At 43.6% G+C, this 25028-nt stretch overlaps 1 protein-coding gene across 5 annotated transcripts in view; it reads left to right on the top strand.

Annotated features, from left to right (window-relative positions):
- Positions 1-25028, top strand: part of SIPA1L2 (signal induced proliferation associated 1 like 2) — a 249552-nt gene that overhangs the window by 44121 nt on the left and 180403 nt on the right. For 4 of the 5 annotated variants that reach the window (XM_055588324.1, XM_055588305.1, XM_055588315.1 and 1 more), the window contains exon 2: positions 20027-20072. The gene's annotated coding sequence lies outside the window, so the exon portion shown is untranslated. Of the gene's footprint in view, positions 1-287; positions 531-20026; positions 20073-25028 lie in introns of those variants that run through there. The other variant, XM_055588294.1, reaches the window with a different exon arrangement.

Here is a 25028-nt window from a genome sequence, read left to right as displayed (position 1 = left end):
GGCAGGTCCCTGCACGCCCGCCCTGCTGTCCTGTCTGGGCCAGTGGGAGCCCCTGGCCCCCACCCGTCCCCCGGTCCCCTGTGCCCGGCAGGCCTGCAGTAGAGAAAGAGGTGACAGGCAGCGCAGGGCCAACTTGTCCCCTTGCTTAGGACTGATTCCAGCCCCATGCTGACCAGCATGGAAAATTTCAGCTCTTCTTTTTTCTTTTTTAAACCACCTCCCTGAAATGTAAACAGTTGAATTATTTTCCAGTTTGGTCAGGGAAGCAGAGAATCACGTGTGTAATATTTTTGTAATAGGCAGAGTTACTCATTTTTGTTTTACTAAGTCTTTCCATTCAAATACCCTTGGCTGTTTTCTCATCCTTCCCATTTGGGCTGAAACCTTCACACAGGACACCGGAGGGGCCAGCACGTCTAGGAGAGATGGAGACCACTCTGCCACCAGCTCTGAAAACAACCCCAGTCCTTTAAGTACCATGTTCTGACTCACCGGCTTTGCCTTTAAGTAGACTTTCGGCTTGTTCAAGGGTTAGTACCTCTTGTTTGTGAACTATATTGAGGACACAACAGCACAGCTGTTCCTGTTTGTATTGTTGTGGTTTAAATGATGCATTTCAGTTCTCTCTTTCAGGGGTTACTTCTCTCTCTACTCTGCTTCCTCTAGTGCCTGGTAATGAATTTGCTGTTTGATACTGTGACTTTGGTATGCTGTTAGTTGGAAGAGAGATTTTCCTCTTTTGTGATGGTGCACGTGTAGGAGGGAAGGCAGCCATGACCTTGTGTGTGACAACTTCTGTGACCTGGGCCCAACCCTGCCAGCTTCGGAGAGCCAGGCTCCTTTTCAGGAAGTTGGTAGGGCTGGGCTCTGAATTAGCATCTGACATCAAATCCATTGTGTTTTTTCTCTATACCTTCCTCTTTCTAGAAAGGAATGTGTATGAACTCAAAATGTCCCTCTTCCTCCAGCAGTTTCGTTGATACTGATGCTTTCGCTGAGTTGTATTTCTTTTCCTTCTTCTTTCTCTTTCTTTAGGTTTTGAACTGTGGCTTAAATCGTTTACACTCTCCACCCTCCTCTTGGGCACAAAAGTAAATCGAGCCTTATGGGATCTCACTGCTCAAACTAGTGACAGCCACATATTAGAGAACCCGAGAAGAGCCACAATGGGCATTCTTGAGATAAATTGTTGGGGCTGTGAGTAGCAGGCCTGATGGAACCCCGAGATGGGGGTGAGCGAGTGTCAGGCCATGAGGACAGCATCGTGTTGCACTGTGTGGTCCCATAAGGTGTCGGGGACCTTATTTCCTTGGCGTGAGGGGATGGAGAGGTGATGTCCCAGGCATGCACGGGGCTGGCATCCCTGGATTGCAGATGTTTTTACATGGGCTTTAGAGACCTGCAGAGGAAGAGGAAGCCTCTGCCTGTGCAGTAATGACCTTACTGTATTGCTTGAGGTTCTCAATCCTAAAGTAGTGAGTCTTGAGCTGCTGCAAGAGTGTCCACTTAGCTGTGCAAGTATTATTTCAAGAATGCTTTCCTGTGTGTGTGCGTGTGTGTGTGTGTGTTCAGTCGCTCAGTCGTGTCCGACTCTTTGTGACCCCATGGTCTGGAGCCCATTAGACTCCTCTGTCCGTGGGATTCCCTAGGCAAGAATACCGGAGTGGGTTGCCATTTCCTTCTCCAGAGTATCTTCCTGATCCCCCCACTAGGGATCGAACCCGAATCTCCTACACTGGCAGGAGGATTCTTTACCATTGAGCCACCAGGGAAGCCATGCTTTCCTAAGATAATGAATGTTCTTTGTTAATCTTCATGGACTTAAAGCATTCCACTTTTACCAGTGAAAATATAGGAACATGCTTGTAGTCTTGGGCTGAGTTTAGTACAATGGATTCATTCTAAGATCCCATAGTGATGTTGTTGAATTGTCAGAGAACTGAGAAAAGACCTAAGTGAAAAATAGCCAAGTCTGAAATCCAATGGAAAATAGGTTCTTTGCCCAATTAAGTGTCTGATAACTGAGTTATTTGTTAGTTATATCAACGGTATTTTTAGGAGTCAGTATCTATCTCATCCTTAGGTTTCCATTTATTTTGATTCTTCAACAGACGCTAAAGGATACAAGGACCATGGGACTGGAAAAAAATTTTTTTTTACAGAGATTAGACTAACTGAATCTTACTATGGTAATTAATTGGCAGAAAATCAATAATTCATCAAGAAGTCTCTTAGCCAGTGGTGGCAAAAGACAGTGCAGTGAATGCTGGTGAATTTAGGAGAATGTACAAGTGTCAGTGAGCTAATTGGGTGAATTTACATTCAGTGTACTGTATTGTCAGACAAGACGAGTCATTTGGGAAATTTGTAGGAGGTTACTGGAGACCGAAATGTTTAAATACTTTAACCATTTGTCTGTCCCTAAAGAGAAGCTTGGACTGCAAGGAGATCCAACCAGTCCATTCTGAAGGAGATCAGCCCTGGGATTTCTTTGGAAGGAATGATGCTAAAGCTGAAACTCCAGTACTTTGGCCACCTCATGCGAAGAGTTGACTCATTGAAAAAGACTCTGATGCTGGGAGGGATTGGGGGCATGAGGAGAAGGGGACGACAGAGGATGAGATGGCTGGATGGCTTCACCGACTCGATGGACGTGAGTCTGAGTGAACTCTGGGAGATGGTGATGGACAGGGAGGCCTGGAGTGCTGCGATTCATGGGGTCGCAAAGAGTCGGACACGACTGAGTGACTGAACTGAACTGAACTGAAAGAGAAGCCTCAATAAGTGCATATTTGGCTAAATGAGTAAAGTGAAACTGCCGTTTTTGCATTGTTCTCTGATTAAGAAATGTTAGTTTACTTGTTTTAAAGAAAGCAAGTAAATCTTTTTCTCAAATTTGTTTTCTTGTGTGAGTTGCCATTATAAACGTTACTTTTTTTTAAGAAAATTTAAAGAAGTATTTATTTTTGGTTGCTCTGGGTCTTCTTTGCTACGTGCAGGCTTTCTCTAGTTGCAGCCACTGGGGCTCCTCTTCACTGCAGTGCGCGGACTTCTCAATGCCGGGGCTTCTCTTACTGCAGAACTCAGGCCCTGGCCGCGTGGGCTTCAGTAGAGGTGGCTCTTGGGCTCTAGAGGGTGGGCTCAGTAGTTGTGACAGACAGGCCTAGTTGCTTCGAGACATGAGGAATCTTTCTGGACCAGGGATAGAACCCGTGTCCCTAGCATTGGCAGGCGGATTCTTATCCACTATACTGCCAGGGAAGTCCTAAAAGTTCTTTTTAAAATGTTTTAGTCTTAGAATCTTTTTATACTCTTAAAAATTATTGAGAGCTTTAAGGCACTTTTATATATGTAACAAATATCTTTTGATATTTATTCTGTTAGAAATAAAATCCAAGAAAAATTTTAAAAGATCATTATTAAATTTAAAAAATAACAAACCAACTGCTTGTTAACGTAAATACGCGTATTATGAGAAGTAACCATTTTCTGAAACGAAAGAAACCTGGTTGAGAAGAGTGCTTTATAATTTTTTGCAAACATTGCTAATATCTGGCTTAATGGAAGATAGCTGCATTATCTCATCTTATACCTACATTCATTCTGATATAATGATTGTTTTGGTTTTCATGTATGAAGAAAATCCAGCCCCACACAATAATGTAGATGCACAGGGGGAGTGTTTTAATACCTTTTTAGATAAATGTGAATTCTTTAATGCTGTGCTAAACGAGTGATACTTTCTTAAAGGTTGATTGAGATATAAATTTTGAAACCTGATCTATGAACTTTTAAAACCCTATTCCATATATGATTGTGAATATCATGCGTTGGTCATTTGGAATATCTCCCAAATGTTGATATATATAATTTTTCATAAATTTGCAAAAATATCATTTTGCAAAAGTTATCTCACCAGTGAGAAAATATATATAGGGAAGTTGTCAGTTCAGTTCAGTTCAGTTTCTCAGTTGTGTCTGACTCTTTATGACCCCATGAACTGCAGCATGCCAGGCCTCCCTGTCCATCACCAACTCCCGGAGTCCACCCAAACCCATGTCCATCGAGTTGGTGATGCCATCCAACCATCTCATTTTCTGTCGTCCCCTTCTTCTCCTGCCCTCAATCTTTCCCAGCATCAGGGTCTTTTCCAATGAGTCAGCTCTTCGCATGAGGTGGCCAAAGGATTGGAGTTTCAGCTTCAACATCAGTCCTTCCAATGAACACCCAGGGCTGATCTCCTTTAGGATGGACTGGTTGGATCTCCTTGCAGCCCAAGGGACTCACAAGAGTCTTCTCCAACACCACAGTTCAAAAGCATCAATTCTTCTGCACTCAGCTTTCTTTATAGTCCAACTCTCACATCCATACATGACCACTGGAAAAACCATAGCCTTGACTAGACGGACCTTTGTTGGCAAAGTAATGTCTCTGTTTTTTAATATGCTGTCTAGGTTGGTCATAACTTTGCTTCCAAGGAGTAAGCGTCTTTTAATTTCATGGCTGCAGTCACCATCTGCAGTGATTTTGGAGCCCAGAAAGATAAAGTCAGCCACTGTTTCCACTGTTTTCCCATCTATTTGCCATGAAGTGATGGGACCGGATGCCATGATCTTAGTTTTCTGAATGTTGAGCTTTAAGCCAACTTTTTCACTCTCCTCTTTCACTTTCATCAACAGGCTTTTTAGTTCCTCTTCACTCTGCCATAAGGGTGGTGTCATCTGCATATCTGAAGTTATTTATATTTCTCCCGGCAATCTTGATTCCAGCTTGTGCTTCCTCCAGCTCCGTGTTTTTTTACCTTTTGATTGTACACACGGAATGTGGGATCTTAGTTCCCAGACCAGAGATCAAACCTGTGCCCCCTGCATTGGCAGCAAGGAGTCGTAACCATGGGACCGCCACGGAAGTCCCCCTGGTTTAGTTTCTTTTCTATAAAATGTCTTCCAAAGAGCCATGTGTGAATCACCCCGGTTTGTATATCATGCCTTCAAGTAAAAGCGGATGCTTCATGAAAAAGTGGCTCATTTGCCCCTCCGCACGGTCTCTCAGGTGTTTTTCCTGGAAACCCCTGCTGCCTGTGGCATGTAGCGTTTGCTGTGTGCTGCCCTTTCATGCACAGAATGTTGAAAAGCTTGCACTCCAGGACTGAGCTTTGATAAAATTATTTTCCTTCTTTATCAAGGAGACTCTCCCTTTGCCTGATCATTCTAGCTGCAGCTGTGCAGCACAGTGACCGGTACCGTTTGGGCCACTGCCTTGTGCTAAGTGCTGGCAGTTTCACATATGGTTACTTCTGTACCGTGGATGCAGCCCAACAGGCAAATAGTGTCTTAGGGTTATCATGAAAGTATTTGACCTTACAGATCTCTTGGACGAGCCTGTAGGATGCCAGCAGGGCCATAGTTTACACTTTTGAGGGTTGTTGCTTTAAGACCTTTGGGAAAATTGCCAAAGGCAGCAGGAGCTAGACCTGGCTTGTCCTAATTGAGGATTCCAGAAATGAGATGGATCACTTACAGTGTGCTGGGTGGTGTGGGGGCAGGCGAGGCGTGCAAGTTGCTGGAAAGTGGAGCTTTCATTGGGGACATCACTTCATGCATCCTGAATATCTAAGTCAGTGCCTGATTCGTTACGCAAGACAAGTAGGTAGTCCTTGTAATAATTAGACTGAGAGTGAACAGTAGCTGACTTTATTTTCTGGGCTCCAAAATCACTGCAGATGGTGACTGCAGCCATGACATTAAAAAGACGCTTACTCCTTGGAAGCAAAGTTATGACCAACCTAGACAGCATATTCAAAAGCAGAGACGTTACTTTGCCAATAAAGGTCCATCTAGTCAAGGCTATGGTTTTTCCAGTGGTCATGTATGGATGTGAGAGTTGGACTATAAGGAAAGCTGAGCACCGAAGAATTGATACTTTTGAACTGTGATGTTGGAGAAGACTCTTGAGAGTCCCTTGGACTGCAAGGAAATCCAACCAGTCCATTTTGAAGGCGATCAGCCCTGAGTGTTCACTGAAAGGACTGATGTTGAAGCTGAAACTCCAGTACTCGGGCTACCTGATGCAAAGAGCTGACTCATTGGAAAAGACCCTGATGCTGGGAGGGATTGAGGGCAGGAAGAGAAGGGGATGACAGAGCATGAGATGGCTGGATTGCATCACTGACTCAATGGACATGAGTTTGAGTAAACTCCGGGAGTTGGTGATGGACAGGGAGGCCTGGCGTGCTGTGGTCCATGGGGTCGCAAGGAGTCGGACATGACTGAGTGACTGAACTGAAACTGAATGGGCTCATAAATTCAGTGTTTTATTTTTTTAATCAAGTTTATCAAAGTATGCACATACATGCTAAGTTGCTTCAGTCGTGTCCAACTCTGTGCAACCGTAAGAACTGTAGCCCACCAGTCTCATCTGTCCATGGGATTCTCCAGGCAAGAATTCTAGAGTGGGTAGCTGTCCCCTTCTCCAGGTCATCTTCCCAGCTCAGGGATTGAACCCATGTCTCTTACATGTCCTGCATTGGCAGGCAGGTTCTTTACCACTAGCACCACCTGGAAAGCCCTATCAAAGTACATCTTTTACTTGTATATTTTATAGGTAACAAAAAAGTTGGGAAATACTAGTTGCACACCCTTCCCATTCCAGGCTCTGCTGTGATACCATAATCTTCCTTCGTCCTCTGGCCTTTGCGGTCTGTCTCCTGCTCCATGGAGGTCCCCATCCCAGCTGTGCAGACCCACCTCAGCAGTGATAACTGCAGCCCTGGTCGATTTTAGCTAAAAGAGCTGACAGTGGTTTTTCCCGATTGGGGGATGCACCCCGGCGTAAAGGCTGGGTCAGGTTGCTCGTGAAGTCGGTTCTGCTGTGTGGCAGTGCCCTCCACGCCTGTGTTCCCGGTGTTCTTGCTCTGTGGCTAGGTGGTTTGGTGGTTTACTTTGTGTTCTATGTGTGAGGTATCAGAAGTTTGTTTTTCTTGGGTGTTTCCAGAAGAGAGGGATTTCCCTGCCCAGAAGAATACCTTGTTGTGTCTGTCAATGCTTTTCTTTGTTCTCCCTTTAAGGAAGTTTATCTTGGTGATAGTGAGGACTAAATTATACTCACGTGGGTTAGAATTACTGCCTTTGGAAGGTTATGTGTGTATGCATGCGTGTGTGCTAAGTCGCTCCATGAAGTGAAGTGAAGTGAAGTCGCTCAGTCATGTCCGACTCTTTGCAACCCCATGGACTGTAGCCCACCAGGCTCCTTGGTCCATGGGATTTTCCAGGCGTGAATACTGGAGTGGGTTGCCATTTCCTTCTCTAGGGGATCTTCCCAACCCAGGGATTGAACCCAGGTCTCCCGCATTGTAGGCAGACGCTTTACCATCTGAGCTACCAGGGAAGCCCGCTAAGTCACTCCAGTCGTGTCTAACTCTTTGTGACCCTGTGGACTGTAGCCTGTCAGGCTCATCTGTCCGTGGGATTCTCCAGGCAAGAATGCTGGAGTGGGTAGCCATGCCCTCCTCCAGGGGATCTTCCTGACACGGACTGAACATGTCTCCTGCGTTGGCAAACAGGTTCTTTACCCAGTGAGCCACCTGAGAAGCCCTGTGTGTGATTATATACATAAACACACATATATGTATGCATATGTATATATGTATGTTGTTATTTAGTCGCTAAGTCATGTTTGAATCTTTAGGACCCCCTGGATTGTAGCCTGCCAGACTCCTCTGTGCATGGGATTTTCCAGGCATTCTTGGAATGGGTTGCCATTTCCTTCTCCAAGGGATCTTCCCAACACAGGGATTGAACCTGTGTCTCATGCATTGGCAGGTGAATTCTTTACCTCTGAATCACTTGGGAAGCCCAATGTATGTATGTATATATAAACAAATAAATTTAAATTATCCAGGATAGCTGGTTTTTTTCTCTCCAGTTTTCTGATTTTGTGTGATGATTTGGGGTGCTCTTCCTGTGAACCAGGAATACTCAGGTTGGAGTGAGTCTTTTAGAGCCTGTTGAGATAAGGCCCCATTTCCGTCTGCTCTTCCTATCAGGAATCCCCAGTCAGAGAGACATCATGAGATGATGCAGTTGTCTAGATAAAATTAAAATATCCAATGAAATGTGAATGAATAGCTTATGGGACATCTGCTCCTGAAGATGTGTACAAGAGAAACCTAGAGACATGCTATGTTATGACTGTCTTTTTGGTTGATTTCACTGTGATAAAGACAGGACCCAAGTGATGGAGAAAGTAGCAGAGGACAGTGTGGACAGAACTGTATCCATCCCCACTGTCCTGTCTCCTCATTGTCCTAAGCAAACAGACAAGGTTTTCAGGAGGAATTAACTCTTGTGTTTTTCTTTCATGTGAAATTTTTCTGAATTAGCTGATGAAGCCAAGCTCAGTAAATATTATCTTCATTTTGGGTTGTTCTTTTGTTTTGAAATGTCATTCCAACTCTATTCCCTATGTAGTTTTCTCTTTATTACTATTATTATTTTTATAGATTAGAGGTACTACCTTTTTCAGTCTTGCTTACCACATTTTTCTTCCTTTGATCCTATAAAATGTTTCATTCAGTTCAGTGGACCTATGTGAAGTGTGTACAAGTCAATAGCTCTGTATGACCAAGCCTCACATCTTTGTGTTCCACTGCAAGCCCTGAGATTTGCATGTTCAGTACCAGCATCTCTTTGTCTCTGCTTTTTTCCCTCATTTGGTTATTGGGATGAAGGGAACCTTGTTGTAGAGAATGAGTCTCCGAGGACAGTTTCTTCCTGCTTGTTCTCTTTGTATTGTTTCATTGTTATAGTTATTTACTCTTTTGTTTGTGCACAGGGTCTCAGGTATCAAGTTGTTGGCTCCTTTGGAGTGGAAAGACATTTTGGAGGTGAGAGAAATAGTACGGAAGGGAGAGGAGGAGAAGGGATATTAGAGAAAAAAGAGTATTCCTCCTTGATCAGTTTCCATTTATGCAAAATTCTCAACCTTTGGCCTGTCTCTCCCCAGCCCCCATCCCACTTAACTTAGAAACTGTACCTCTTCATCTCTGTTTGTATAATAAAGCCTATATTGTTCTGTGATGATATATAATATCATGATGACTTCCCTAGATACGCTTGTAAAATAACTCCTTTATTGGAGAAAATAGAGACTTAGCTAGAAAATAAGCATTAGCCTCTAGAAAAGCACAGTTTGCTGACTGTTCTAGAACTGTCACCTAAATATCTAATAAAACTGATAGATGTTAGATTTTCTTGAAACCAGGGGATAAACTAAGTGGATGGTTAGAGGGTAGTCGCTTTTGTTACATTTCAGGTGGTTTCACTGGATGTTTTTCTTGAAATTGTGTATCAGTTACAGGAGTTAGCTTTGCATTTTCTATTTTTATGTATATAAAATAAAGATCTATATCTTGGTTGAATAGATACATAATTGTTTAAAATCTGGACAGTTTGAAGTAATGGGGCTTTAAGGAAATACATCCTTGTCACTTAGTAAATATTTGATACCTATCAGCTATAATACCTTCCTTTTTTCTCCCAAACATGACAGCATAGTTATTATGTAACTTAGCACTGACAGATTTATTTCTTCTGTCATAGATGTGGCCAAACCTATAACAGATACATCCATACCAATTTATTTTCCCTCTTTCATTTTCCTTCTGTCTAGTTTGCCCAGCTCATCAGATTTGCATCTTGTGTATTGTGTTAGTAGTAATTTAAATGTGATTCAAGAAATTTATCTGCCAATGGGTTCTGTCCCTTTTGGTGTAGGAGAAACAGCACTCCTAGCAAAGTTAACATTTGGGACATTTTTATCTTTTATGGACACCTGTAGTCTTTTGTTTGAATGTGGACTTTCTTAGCTTAATATGCTTGCTAACTGTATCTGTTTTCTTTTTTTTTTTTTCTTTTTTTTTTTTTTTTTTAATTTTATTTTATTTTTAAACTTTACATAACTGTATTAGATTTGCCAAATATCAAAATGAATCCGCCACATGTATCTGTTTTCAAAAATAGAGAATGTAGTTGAATTTTACAGATTTGTTTAATCCTTTCCTTTCTTCATTGATTTAATAACTACTATGTCACCTGGCTTCCCAGGTGGTGCAGTGGTAGAGAACCTGCCTGCCAGTGCAGGAGACGCAGGAGACGCAGGTTTGATCCCTGGGTTAGGAAGATCTCCTGGAGAAGGAAATGGCAACCCACTCCAGTATTCTTGCTTGGAGAATTCCATGGACAGAGGAGCCTGGCGGGCTGCAGTTGATGGGGGCTCACTGAGTTGGACACAACGGAGCACACAAGAGTGTGCTTTACCAAGACACCAAGTGTTCATAATAGAGGATCCCCCAGTCTTAAAATGACATCCTAACATCATTAATGAGAACTGTGTTCTGCCTGTAGAGAGTGTAGGAAGTCATGGGACTGTGAGTATGCTTCATTTGGTAATGGGTGCTCCTAAAATTGGATCAATCTTTAACTCCTAAAATAACTAACATAATTCATAGCAGCACTATTCACAATAGCAAGACAGGGAAGCAACCTGAATGTTCATCAACAGATGTATGAAGATGTGGTAAGGGCTTTCTGGAGGTCCAGAGTTAAGACTGTGCCTTCCAATGCAGGGGTGCAGGTTTGATCCCTGGACAGGGAGCTAAGACCCCACAAATCTTGTGGCCCAAGTGAAACATAAAACAGAAGCAGTACTGTAACAGACTTAATAAAGATTTTAAAAGTAGTCCTCGTTAAAAAAAATCTTAAAAAAAGATGTGATATGTATGTATGTATATATGTATATACCCAAGAGAATATTCAGTTCAGTTCAGTTCAGTCTCTCAGTTGTGTCTGACTCTGCGACCCCATGAATCGCAGCACGCCAGGCCTCCCTGTCCATCACCAACTCCCGGAGTCCACTCAAACTCATGTCCATCGAATCGGAGATGCCATCCAGCCATCTCATCCTCTGTCGTCCCCTTCTACTCCTGCCCCCAATCCCTCCCAGCATCAGGGTCTTTTCCAGTGAGTCAACTCTTTGCATGAGGTGGCCAAAGTATTGGAGTTTCAGCTTCAACATCAGTCCTTCCAATGAACACTCAGGACTGATCTCCTTTAGGATGGACTGGTTGGATCTCCTTGCAGTCCAAGGGACTCTCAAGAGTCTTCTCCAATACCACAGTTCAAAAGCATCAGTTCTTCGGTGCTCAGCTTTCTTCACAGTTCAACTCTCACATCCATACATGACTACTGGAAAAACCATAGCCTTGACTAGACGGACCTTTGTTGGCAAAGTAATGTCTCTGCTTTTTAATATGCTGTCTATGTTGGTCATAACTTTTCTTCCAAGGAGCAAGAGTCTTTTAATTTCATGGCTGCAGTCACCATCTGCAGAGAATATTACTCAGCCATAAAAAAACAATGAAATAATGCCCTTTTTAGCAACATGGATGGACCTAGAGATTATCCTACTAAGCAAAATAAGCTAGACAGCCTAATACCTTATGATATAAAGTATATCTAAGTTATCTATAAGTGCAATCTAAGTTATGTTAGAAATAAATGTATCTATAAAACAAAAATAGACTCACAGATATAGAGAATAGATTGTGGTTGGTGATGGGAAAGGAATGGATTTGGAGTTAGGGATTAGCATATGCAAACTACTATGTATAGGATGTATAAACAAGATCCTGCTGTATAGCACAGGGAACTATATTCAGTATCCTGTGATAAACCATAATGGAAAAGAATATGAAAAATTATATATATTTACAACTGAATCACTTTGCTGTCCTGCAGAAATTAAACAACACTGTACATTATATTTCTGTAAAATTAAGTTTAACAAAAAGATAATGAACATAAAACACCACCTTAAGAAATGATGTTTTCTTATTTGTAATGTCTTGCTTGTCTTCATGCAGATGATACTGCATACTAGCCAGTGATGGAACAAGAATCTGTTTCAGTTGAACATACCGAGTTCAGTGTCCTATTTTCCTGAATAGGTATCCTTATGGGGATGCACATGAATTCATCATGTACGTCTTTCTGATAGTAAAATTGTTGCTGGTTCCCATGTTAATATTATTTTATTATTCATTATGTTTTACACACTGGGTAGAGGAGAGCAGTGTTCACCGAATAGTGTCAGGACTTTCCGCTGCTCCACCCTCTACCTAAGCAATCGGAAAACAATTCTCTGGGTGTATGAGCAAGGGTGGAAGTGCAGGGACCTGGAAGGCTGGCTGGAGAGATTTCTGGTGGCTTGGTTGCCTTGGCTGAGAGTTTGGACTTTATGGTGCTATGGAGCAGTTCAAGCTTTTTAGCTTTAATTAGCAGGAGGTATATTGGCTCCCAGGCATCTTCGTTATTTATCTTATTTGTGGGAAATATTGAAAGATCCCAGAGTATTTCCTCCACCATATCAAGGCCATTCTAATAGTCATGGTAATTTTTTCTTCAACGTTACAGAAAAATTAATGTAATAAATGTATGGCAAGGGATACAGACTTTGAATTAATTGTGCCATCATCCTCAGCAAATGTACGCTTATCCACTTTTGAGTATTCATTTCACCAACTGTTCATTGATTACCTGCTATGCCTAAGGCTTCTGCTCATTAAATTGATTTTTTTGTAAATAAATCACATATGAGACAGACTGAAAAATGTTAAAAGCAAAAGCAGAAGCTACAAGTAATGATCTTCTGGAGGCATAGAGAGCAAGCATTGTCTAGAAAGTTTTCTTGGAAACTTTCCCCCATAGAGATGTCTGAAGAAGTTCTGTGAGAGTGAAGGCTGCTGGTAGTTTGGGTGATGGGAACAGTTTGATAAAAGGGGCAGAAACAAGAGACCTCAGGACATACTTGTTTGGGAAAGGTCATTTACTGCAGGCTATGACTGTCAGATCAAAGGTGCTTGGGTCCACCTTATATAATTATTTGAAGGTTATTTTGAGGTTGAAGTTATGCATGGTGCAGTTGTGAGCAGGTGTACTCATCTGGACTATTGGTTATGAATGACAGAAACCCAATTTATACCATCTTAGGTAGAAAAGGAAAGGTTTTACTCAAGTGATCGGGATGGTTTGGGAGTAGCATGTTTTAGATGCTGCTGGATCCAGGGGTCCAGCATTGGCCTGGAGACTCTTTCTCTGTTGTATCTTGACTCCCCTCCTCTGTTTTGCCAGGTTCTTGAGTGCTTCCATGGGATCAGCAGGATGGTGGCCAGCAACTCACGTCTTCCTGGCTTAGCTTCCTCAGTGGAAACTGACTTCCATCTCCCAAGATCTCTGCATTATCCCAGAAAACATGTAGACAGCTTGCTTTGGTTCTCCACCCCGATCTAGCCACTGAGGTGAAGGGGAGAGGTTGTTCCCTGAGTGGCCCAGGGGCAGGGGTCCCTTTCGGTGCTAGAAGACGGGGTGTTGGGCAGACAGAGCCTGCGAGTCTAGCATCGGTGGTGTGGGCAGGCATGTGAGGGACAGTAGGCTGATAACCAGGTTGTGAGCAGGGATGGAGCGAGGGCTTGTGGGAAGGGTGTGAGCTCTTTTCTAAGTTGAGTTAGGGGTACTGATGGGTCTTCCATGTGGCAGCTGACTGATGGGGCTCAGAGAGACAGGAATGGCTGGTGTGGTCCCCAAATAAGCCACTGATGAAAGACATAGATGTAGAGTAGGCAAGCCTACTGGGGAGGAGCAGATACTAGGTAGAATCATGTGCAGCCTTTTCAGGTTGCCGTGTTGGTGATTTCCTGTGGCTTAGCCTGTCCTGTGGGAATTCCATTTGAAAATGCCCAGTGTTTTCCCTAGGCGCGCACCTACCTCTGTTCTTACTCTCCCTGGCGCTCAAGCCAATAACTTTTTCCTTTCCTCTTTCCTGCCTTTTCTCTTCTTCCCCCCTCCTACTCCTCCTCCCTTCTTTCTTCTCTTTCTGGAAAATATTTACCAGGTGCTTCTAAAGTGAAAAATACGGTGCTTAGTACTGGCTATGCTGTCATGAACCAGACCTGGTCCCTGCCCTCCTGAGGGCTTCCCAGACGGCGCTAGTGGTAAAGAACCTGCTTGCCAATGCGGGAGACCTAAGAGACTCGGGTTTGACCCCTGGGGAGGAAATGGCAACCCACTCCAGTTTTTTTTTTTGCCTGGAGAATCTTATGGACAGAGAAGCTTGCTAGGCTACGGTCCATTGGGTCGAAAAGAGTCAGACACGACTGAAGTGACTTAGCACGTACGCCCAGTCTAGAAGTCTAGACTCAGAAGTGAGTGTTTGGGGCTTGATGGAGTTCTCTGTGAGGAGTGGAGTTGTGGGGTTTGTGGGATTTTCCATGAGGTTTGCAGAGGCATCCAAGTCCTAAATTCTTCCTCACTCACCCTTGGGCTGGGATGGGGGAGAGGAGAAGGCCTGCCTGGATGTTGGATACATGTGTACAAATTTTCCTGACAAAATGAGGGAGGGGACAGAGCTCCCCTGACTCCCCACACCCTTGCTGTGTTCCAGCTGCTCCAGTGTTACCTACTTTCTCCACGTCTCTCCTCCCAGCTGAAGTTTGGCCTCCTCCTCAGTCTTCTCACAGTACCTCCCAGAGACTCTTCCATTATATTCTGTTGACACTTGGTCCCCGTCTTCTGTGGAGTGGTTGGCTTGCTCCATCAGGCAGAAAGCTTCATGTGGCAACAGCTCCTAATAGTGCTGAGGAAAGGGTTTGAGTGCTGGAGGGGTTAAAGGAATAGTGTTAAATGTTCGAGTAACTGCAAAGGGATTCTGTTTCCAGTTGCTTTCTCTGTTCTTATCTCTACCCAACTTAGAAAAAAACCCAAAACACTGGGGTAAATATGCAGTGGGATATTATTCAGCCTTAAAAAATGAGGTCATCCTGTCCTGTGACCACATGGATGAGCCTAGAGGACATCATGCTCAGGGAAATAAGCAGACCCCGGAGGACAAGAACTGTGTGATTCCACTTAAAATAATCAGACTCAGAGAAGCAGAGCAGGATGGTGGTTGCAGGGGCTGGGTAGGAGAGGGAACGGGCAGTTACAGTCCAGTGGGTATAACGTTTCAGTCACATACGTACAAGGAGTAAGTTCTAGAGTTTGCTGTGCAGTGTTACGCTTGTAATTCAGTATTGAATTGTGCACGTACATGTGTTATGATGGTGGATCTCATGTTAAGTCTTCTTTTGTTGTTTAGTCGCCAAGTCGTGTCCAACTCTTGTGACTCCATGGACTGCAGCACACCAGACCTCCCTGCCCCTCACTCTCTCTCCATTGAGTTGGGAATACCATCCGACCATCTAATCCTCTCTCAGCCTCTTCTCCTGCCTTTAATCTTTCCCAGCATCGGGGTCTTTTCCAATGAGTCGGCATTCTTAGCACAGTTAGAAAAAAAAAAAAGTGTGTGTGTGTGTAAACAGCCACCAAAGGGGGAAATAAGAACAGTCCCTGAGTGACGGCAGCGCTTGAATCACAGTGTGACTTGGGGGTGAGGAAATGTCTCGGCTTGAGAGTCTCATTGCACTGACCTGATTCACAGTGAAAAAGACTCCTCTGACTGGCCAGTCATTTGCTTAAAGTTTGTAGCACATGTTTTAACACTGAGCTGACATCGTGTTCGTGATTTAGACATTGCTGTGGCCTGGACACTGGTATTAGAGAGCACTGGGGCTGTGTGTGTGTGTGTGTGTGTGTGTATAAGTATTGAGACAGGCCTGGTTACTGGTGCTGCTGAGTGGTCACTAGTCTTGAATGCTGGACATTGACAGGTGAGCTGATGTCCAGAATGCATTTCTGGGAGCAAGTGGCATCATCTGACACTCATCTACAGAATCCCCCATGATTCAGAAGTTCTCTCCCTATGTGATTGGCTGTTTGAATCTGGGCCTGGGTGCATATCCATGTGGACTGTGCTTCTGGAGTGGGTGAGGTTTGGGTTCGGGTTCTTGGCCTACTGATGATGGGAATGTGTGACCGTGGCTCATGGCCTTGGCAGAGGCGCGCCTACTGGCCCCCGGGCCCTGATGCAGGGCAGGAAGAGGCGGGAACCCTGCTGCTCAAGACCGAAGGTCGCAGGTGCGTGGATAGAAATCCTCATTGATGACTTGGACCCTCGGAGGCATCTCATTATTTTGAGAGGAGTTTTTATTTTTAAGTTAAAAATGCAAGAATAAAACTTGGCCATTCTCTGATGCTGGCTGGCTTGCTTGCCCTGGAGTACTAACAAGCATGTCCTTATAGTCAATGGAGAAATGGTGATTTTTGAGCTGGAGGGAATATTTATATTCTTCACAGTGGAAAGAAAATATTTACCTTCACTTTCTCAGAACCCGGTTTCACTAGGGAAACAGCTGAAGAACCTGCTGGTGGAGACAGAGGGCCGGGCCGCCCTGCGCCTGCAGACACAGTTTTCTGGCAGAGCTTCTGGCTGAGGTGTGAGGGGCCTCTCTGGGCAGCGGGTGAAGGAGGAAGGTCCCTCTTCCTGATCCTCTGTGATGGCCCCCGCTGAGGTCTGCGCCTTGGGAAGGCCGCGCTGCAAGAAAAATGTACTTCTTTTTTCCTCCAGAGCCAAAACAATAGCTAGTTCCCTCATATAAACCACCTGCTTGGTAGGAAATGGAGCAAAACTCTCAAGTCCCCAGTGCCACTCAGAGGATTTGTGGTTTCCCTTCCTGTCTGTAAACAAAAGCAGCTGGTTACAAGAGCCGGGCATTAATTGTTTACAGGATGTTTGCTGTACCAAAGGAAGGAAAAGTGCCTTTTACAGAGTTGCAGTCATTGTGTGGGGGGTATTAGCACATAATTTAAGGGTGAAGAGAAATTAACTACATGATACTTAGTCATGAAACGCAGATGGTTTAATCAGGAGGATTTTTGAAGGTTCATTTTGTACACTAAAGTTGAGGGTTTTATAGTAAATCAGCATAAAAAATGTAGAGCATCTGTAGAGGAAAAAAAAAAGATTCTTAAAAGTTTGAAAAATCGTGAGGCTTGGAGACTTGAAAATTTTTGCTATTGTACAAGTTCATGCTTTGTTAGCAAGAAATTTTTAGCATTTGTGGTTCAGTTGTGTCTCCCACGTAGGCTGCCTTTGGGTACTTTTTGGTATAAGGACTGCTGTGCCTGGGTGCCCTGGTGTGTGTGTGTGTGTGTGTGTGCACGCGCACGTGCGTGTGTGTGCACGTGCACGTGCGTGTGTGTGCATGTGCGTGTGCAAGGGGTAGATTGACTGTCTCCTTCACCAGCTCCTACCTAGCATGGGAACTCATAACCAGGAGATGGGTGGTGAACATTTGCTGAGTGGATGAATGCATGGTTGGGTTTAATACATTAGTGAAGATCGAAACTATATGATACCCATGAATACATTGTTTTCTGATTATCTGATGTGAGGAAGCCTTTTTGATGAATGCTATTTTTGTTTTAAATTTATATGTATAAATTCCTTTATTTATTTAGGCTGTGCTGGGTCTTTGTTGCTATGCACGCATTCTCCACTTGCGGGGAGCGGGGGCTACTCTTTACTTGCAGGGCTCTGGCTTCTCATTGCGGTGGCTTCTGTTGCTGTGGATCATGGGCTCTAGGGAGCACGGGCAGCCGTATTTTCTGCAGGTGGGCTCAGTAATTGCAGCTCCCGGGCTCTGGAGCACAGTCTCAGTAGCTGTGGTGCATAGGTTTAGTTGCTCCTTGGCACGTGGGATTTTTCTCAATCAGAGATTGAAACTGTGTGGATTCTTTACCACTGAGCCACCAGGGAAGCCCAATGAATGGTATTTTTTGGATTGTGGTGAAATAGATACGATATTTTACCATTTTAAGTGTACAATTCAGTGGCATTAATTTATATTCACCTTGTTGTACAACCATCACCACCATCCGTCTTTGGAGCATTTTCACCTTACCAAACAGAAAATTTGTATTTATTAAACACGAACTCCCTGTCCTCCGTCCCCAGCTTCTGGCAACCACCATTCTCCTTCCTGAGTCTAGAAATTTGACTCCTGGTTACCTCGTATAAGTGAAATCATACAGTACTTGTCCTTTTGTGCCTGGTTTATTTTATTTAACAGAATGTCCTCAAAATTCATCCATGTTTTGGTGTATGTCTCAATTCCCTTCCTTTAAAAGGCAGAATAATGCTCTGTTGTATGGATAAAGCATAGTCTGATGGTCACTTGGATTGTTTTTACTTTTTAGCTGTTGTGAATAGTATTGCAATGAACCTGGGGGAATAAATATCTGTTTTAGTCTCTGTTTTCAATTCTTTTGCGTACATATCCATATATGTCCAGAAGTGGAATTGCTGGATCATATGGTAATTCTATTCTTTTTTTTTTTTAAGAAACTTTCCATACCATGCTTTAGATTTTTAAACTCAAAATTGGCTATATTGGCTGCATAAGTTATGTCAATGAGAATTTCTTTCCTCTCTCTTCCTCTTGCACATGATCTTAAATTCAGCTGCAAATGAAGGACAAGTAATAGTACCTCTTCACCCACTGTTTCAATTCTTCATGCAAATTGAGGCAGATCAGAAAAGGAGGCTTTCAGAAGCCGAGACCTATCATAGCCTTTTTGATAGGTGACCCTAAAATGTGTTAGGGGCGCCATTCATACTGAATGGGGACGACAGATGTAAACCTGGCGTGGAGCGGGCATCTTGCCGGCAGCAGAGAAGCCCGGTCAGTAGTGCTTCGTCCAGGCTGTGCTCACCTCGTTGCATATGGAGTCTGGTCAGTGTCATGTGGGAGAGTGGGCCCCAGCCGCTTTGCTCCAGTTTAGTTTGCAGAAATTCTCAGGCTTCCTTTTTTTTTTTTTTAATTATGTATAATAAGAGATCATGGTCTTAGCAGCCAGGCTGACTTGAGTTCATACCCTGTTCTTTTTTGACTTGCTTCGGGTGCTTTGGGCAAGTAACCAGTCTTTAGGGCACCAGTCTCCACTCCAGGGGCGAGGCGGAAAGGCCGGATGTTTTCTTTCTTTTTTAATTAAAGTGTATTTGATTTACAGTGTTGTGTTAATTCCTGCTGTATGTATAGCCACATAACTCAGCTATACATATATATTTATTCTTTTCCATTATGGTTTAACACAGAATATTAAATATGGTTCTCTTGAGTTTTTTTTTAAGATGATTGTGAATTTGTAAGTGACACATATTTAGTAGGGCGCCTGGCACATAATGCTGTGTACTGACCACTGCTGTTCTTCAAAGCAGATACTGTTTAATAGAAAGTGCAAAAAGTGAAAATGTTAGTTGCTCAGTTGTGTCTGACTCTGTGACCCCAAGGACTGTAGTCCACCAGGCTCCTCTGTCCATGGGGTTCTCCAGGCAACAATACTGGAGTGGGTTTCCACCTCCTTCCTCAGGGGATCTTCCTGACCCAGAGATCGAACTGGGGTCTCTTGCATTGCAGGCATGCGAGCCACTAGGGAAACCTGTTGTTTAATAGAAGTTGGCACCAAAATAGCTACCTGGAGCAGCAGTTCTCAAAATTTGGTCCTAGGCCCCCCTTTACACTTAAAAATGACTCAGGATCCCAAGGAGCTTTTGATTACACAATCAAAATCTTATCTCTACTTATACTTATCTCTACTGATACTCACAGTATTGGAACTAAAGTCAAGACATTTAAAAATATTTCTTAATTTATTTGAAATGGCAATAAGCCCTGTACTTTTTATTATAAATAATGTGTCTCATGAAATCACTATTTTCCAAAACAAGAGACATCAGTGAGCAGATGACCTTTAGATTTTTTGCAAATCTCATACATATCTGGCATCAGAAAATAAGCTAGATACCCCTCTCTTTACACCATGATGTATCTGCCTCTAGGAGACTGCACTATATTTTGTGTCCTGGTTTTGGTTTTGCTCTGAATTTGGCTTTTGGATTTGGATTTGAAAATGGCTTTGACCTGCGAACCTCTGGAAGGATCTTGGGAAGCCCAGGGTCCTCAGATCACACTCTGAAAACTTCAGAGCAGGAGTTTCTCTGTGAGTCTGAGCTGGGTCTGTTTCTTCTCTTGCAGGATCTTGCTCTTGGCCGTGTGAGCAGGAGCCCACCACCCCAGCCAGGTAAGCCTGCCAGCAGGCCGGACCTGCGAATTCATCCTTACCTCCACAGCTGCTTCCGGTTTGAAAGTGTGCTTTTCAAAAATGATGCTTTCTGTTCCCCTTGGCTTGCAGATTGAATGTTCTGATTTGTCCCTCCTCCAGAGCAGACAGGGCTGCTCAGGTGGCTCAGTGGTAAAGAACCCGCCAGCCAATGAAGGAGACATAGGAGACATGAGACTCGGGTTCAGTCCCTGGGTCAGGAAGATCCCCTGGAGGAGGGCATGGCAACCCACTCCAGTATTCCTGCCTGGAGAATTCCATGCACAGAGGAGCCTGCTGGGCTATAGTCCAAGGGGTAGCAAAGACTCAGACACGACTGAAGCGACTTAGCACGCACGTACAGCAGACAGGGGTGAGCATTCCTCTGAGAAGCCTCTTTGGTTTGGAGTTGCCTACATTGGGGGCCTCAGGAGGAGTCGCTTGCAAGTTCCAATTATTAGTTTTCCTTCCTTCCTTCCTTCTTCACTTCTTCTTTCCTTTTCCTTCCTTCCTTTCTTTTCTTTCTTTCTTCCTTTCTTTCAGCTATTCGGCTATCATGTGGATGCAGTTAGAAAAGTCTGTGTTGAAATCCTCATAGGGTTGTTTTAACAAGGGTTGTCTTTATACCCGATTCAAGGCAACATCAAAATCTATTCAACAAACCTGTTGTTTAAAAAGAATATGAGTGGAGTTCATTTGTTTTGAGTCTTTCTTTTCTCTTCTGCAAAGCCTTTTATTTTCACACATATATGTGTAATGAGAACATTGTAATTGATGAGCTGCTTTGCTGCTGTTCTGTTGCTAAGTCGTGTCTAACTCTTTTGCAACCCCCTGCACTGTAGCTTGCCAAGCTCCTCTGTCCATGGAATTTTCCAGGCTAGAATACTAGAGTGGGTTGCCATTTCCTTCTCCAGGGGATCTTTGCAACCCAGGGATAGAACCTGCATCTCCTGCATTGCAGGCAGACTCTTTACTGCTGAGCCACAAGGGAAGGGTTGCATAATCCTATATAGATCATTTTATCATTCCATGTCCTCATTTCGCATTGATGAAGTTAGGACTTATTTAACCCTCATCCAGGCTTAGAAGCCTGTTTATCAGAGGATTAGAAGACTTGTTATGTGGGATAAGTCAATTATGATCATTAAGGGATTACTTAGAAAAATTTGGGCTGAGCTCCAAATTGTTATTCTTATGAAGATGAATAAAATTCTCCGAGACAGCCGGTACCATGGTGTGATAGTGGTGTGCATTTCATTCGTCCTTCAGATTTCTAGTAAAAATTTTTTAACTCTTTTGGCGTCTTCTTGAAAGCAGCTGTTTTGATGCCTGGACTATTATCTTGTTCTTCCTTTCTCTGTTCTCAGCTTCACATTCAACCTCCTGCCTTTCTGGAAGGAAAATAAATATTGTCAGGGTGGTGCTAGGCTTCTTTGTGATCCTGTCCTTTTTTCTTTTTGGCCAGTTTTGTTAAGGTCAATAGAATTCTAGGACTCCATGGACCTCCAGAGGGACCATCATTTGTCTCCATTTACTTAAAATATTCTCAGACTGTTAAGTTCCTCATGATCTTGCCCAAGTTTCTGAATCAAAAGCCTAGTTTCTCAATTTGATCTATTAGGAGACAGCACCAGCGAGTGCGGGGTGTGGGGGTGGGGGTCATTTGCTTGCTGACGGCAGCAACAATACCATATGTTGTCAGGACCCAGATGTCAAGAGTGAGGTGAGACTGTGCTTCAGGCATCAGGAAATGCATTAGCTTATATGGAAGACTAATCTCATCCTCAGGTTCATCTTTTTTGCTCCTATATTCATGAAAGTTAAAGGGGCATTAACATTTTCCAGATTATGTTTAAAAACATTTATATGCCACTAGCAGCCAGATTTAGAAAGGCTTACCCACCTCAGGGAGACAGTCTTAAAATCTGAAGACCTAAGGGGAGAGAAACCCTGGATCCTCTGGTTACGTGTGTCCTGGAGCGGGGTTGGGTTCAGTAATTGTTTATTGGATACTTTCTATAAGTGGAACCCTCTGGTAAGTGCCAAGGGGAAGAAGATAATTAAAATGCAGCCCTTCCCTTTCAAGAGTTTACAATCTTAACAGGAAGGAAAAAAGTATATACAAGTAGCTCTAATACAGGGTTCACATCCTGTAGGCATCAGATGCTGAGATAATGCTAGTGAGCTGAGATGACCCCTCCATGATGCCTGGCATGTCCTGGGCACTTAATACACACATTTCAGTGGACAAATGAATGCATTTAGACATGTCCATTTCGGTGTACTTTATTCACAGCAAAAAAAAAAAAAAAAAAAAAAAGGGATGTGCAGAAAGAGAGGATTTGAGAGATTTCATGGGACCCAGAGATTATGAGAATTTGGTGAGGTCTGCAAGGGCTTAGGGCAGGCGGGTCAAAGTCCCGCACATAAGATGCCTTTCTGCTGTATCCCAGGACAGTCCTACTGGTTCCTGGCCTCCTCTTCCCAAGCCTGGGAGAATGCTTATTAGTTTTCTGTTTTCCCTGAACCCATCACTTGTTTTCAAGTGATGACTTGAACAGAATAGGATTCAGTCCTTAATTTGATAGGTCTAGCACCTTGGTTTCTCATGGACTGGTTCAGTGTAATCAGATTCAAAACACAAAACCAATCCTGCTTTGTACTAGGAATTCTTTTTCTTAAAAAAAAAAAAAAAATCAGTCAGTTAATTAAGTAATTTCTGGCTGTGGTGGGTCTTTGTTGCTGCCTGGGTTTTTCTGCAGTTGCTGCAGCGTGGGGGCACTCACTAGTCAGTGTGCGGGCGGCTCAGTGGTGGGTTCTCCTGCTGTGCGGCACAGACTCGAGGGTGTGTGGACTTGAGCAGTTGTGGTACACGTACATGGGCTCAGTCGTGGCAGCCCCCCGGCTCTGGACCACAAGCTCAGTAGTTGTGGCACATGTGTAGTTGCTCTGCAGCATGTGGGATCTTCCCGGAGCGGGGATCAAACCCATGTCTCCTGCCTTGGCAGGCACCACTGAGCCACCAGGGAAGCCCCTCGGAACTATTTTTTTTAATGGACGAAATGACACAACTAGGGATTTCTTTCTTTTCTCTTTTTTCCAGTTTCTTGTTCTTCCCATTAATTTCTGTCTGGTTGACTACATGACAGTGTGCCCATTATATTACAAATGATTTTTTTTTCCCCCTAAAATGTAATTCTGATGAATTTGATCACATGAGGGGGACTTCATGATCAAATAGTCTTACTGTATCTGCAGCCCATTCCCTTTTTCTTCTAATAATTATGGTTGTACATTATTGCAACTTTATCTGCTTTCTCTTTACTATGTGGTAGGTACTGTTGAGTACTCATTTCATGTTCCAACAGCACTGAAGTAGGTATTACCATTCCCCTTGTAGAAATAAGGGAACTGGGTCCAAGGGAGCATAAATGGTTTGTTCAAGGTCACAGAACTAGTCAGTTATGGAGCCCTGAGGACCTGGGCTGTCCCAACTCATTATGACCGTGGCCCCAGGGTAGGGTGTCCAGCTGAAGGCTTAGTCATCCCGATAGTCTTATAGAGATGTCCCAGTGTGATCTCTTCTGAAGGCAGCTATGAGAAGAACAGCAAGAAGAGTTTGTACAATCAGATTGATAAGATGGCCATATATTGGTCATCCGTAAAGATAAGCCTACTGATACTGTGTAAAACCAAATGGAATCCTAACATCACTTTAAGGATGTATGGTGGGATAACATTGAACAATTATTGCATATTCTGAAACTGCAGTGAATGCTGAGTGAATGACCTGCCCACAGCCTGAAGACCTACTTGTATCAAGCCTCTTAAAACACACTTGTCCTTAAGGGTTATGAGTAGTAGATCTTTGACAGCTTTGTTGGTGTTTTGGTGGCTTCTCAGTTTAAATGATAATTTGGCACGATTTCTGAAGGGTGAATGTGACCATTATGAATATCAGCGTATTAGGGATTATCATTAGGAAATATTTAAAATGCATTATGTCAGACATTGCGTATGCTATCTGCAGTGTTACCACTCATAAGACGCCTGCAGTTCTGTGCTGTAAAGACTGCATTCCCTTGGTGACAGGTTGCTCACACCCATCTTGGTTCAGGAACCTGAGAGTCAACACGGCTTTTTTAGAGAACATGTAGTTTTGTAAGTTTTCTTTCCTTTGTTTATTTAAAAAAATTTTTTTTAATTTATTTATTTGGGTGTGTCTGGTCTTGTTTGTGGCACACAAGCTTCTCTCTAGCTGTGGCTCACAGGCTAGGTGTGGGATCTTAGTTCCTGACCAGGGATCAAACTCACATCCCCTGCATCGTAAGGTGAATTCTTAACCACTGGACCACCTCCTTTGTTTTCATTAAACATTACTCTTTGGAGAAAATATCAGTGGAAGATTTCAATGGAAGCGTTCCACATTGGAACAGTGGATGGTGTTAAGATCCGGATTCTGAGGTAAAATATTGTTTTTCCTTGATAAAAACAACTTTCCCTGGTAATTAGTAGAGTGTCTGATAGAAGCAGAGACGCGAAGCAAGTGTCCCCTCTGAGAATCACTCCAAATTCCGCAGTCCTCCTGCCCTGCATTTTCTATGACCTGGGAGGCTGTAGATGAGGCTTCTTTGTCCCCCTTAGACCTTGAGACACAGTAGGAGTCAAGGCATGGCAGCCTTCCCTTCTGGAAGGTTGTTTAGAGAAAGGAGTAGAGTCTCCCCGCTTGGTGAAATGTCCCAAGTATCGATGTTTAATAAGCTGCTAACAAATGTGAACGTGTTTTGGCCGCTGTGGCACTAAGCTTCTCTCTAGCTGTGAGGCTCGGGCTTCTCTGGATGTGGCCTGCAGGCTTAGTTGCCCCGTGCGGCATATGGGGTCTTGGTTCCCTGACCAGGGATTGAACCTATGTCCCTTGCACTGGAAGGTGGATTCTTA

The sequence above is a fragment of the Bubalus kerabau genome, chromosome 1, assembly GCF_029407905.1.
Source record: "Bubalus kerabau isolate K-KA32 ecotype Philippines breed swamp buffalo chromosome 1, PCC_UOA_SB_1v2, whole genome shotgun sequence".
NCBI classification, from domain to species: domain Eukaryota; kingdom Metazoa; phylum Chordata; class Mammalia; order Artiodactyla; family Bovidae; genus Bubalus; species Bubalus kerabau.
The sequence above is the reverse complement of the archived record's forward strand: the minus strand, read 5'-3'. Positions and strand labels throughout refer to the sequence as shown.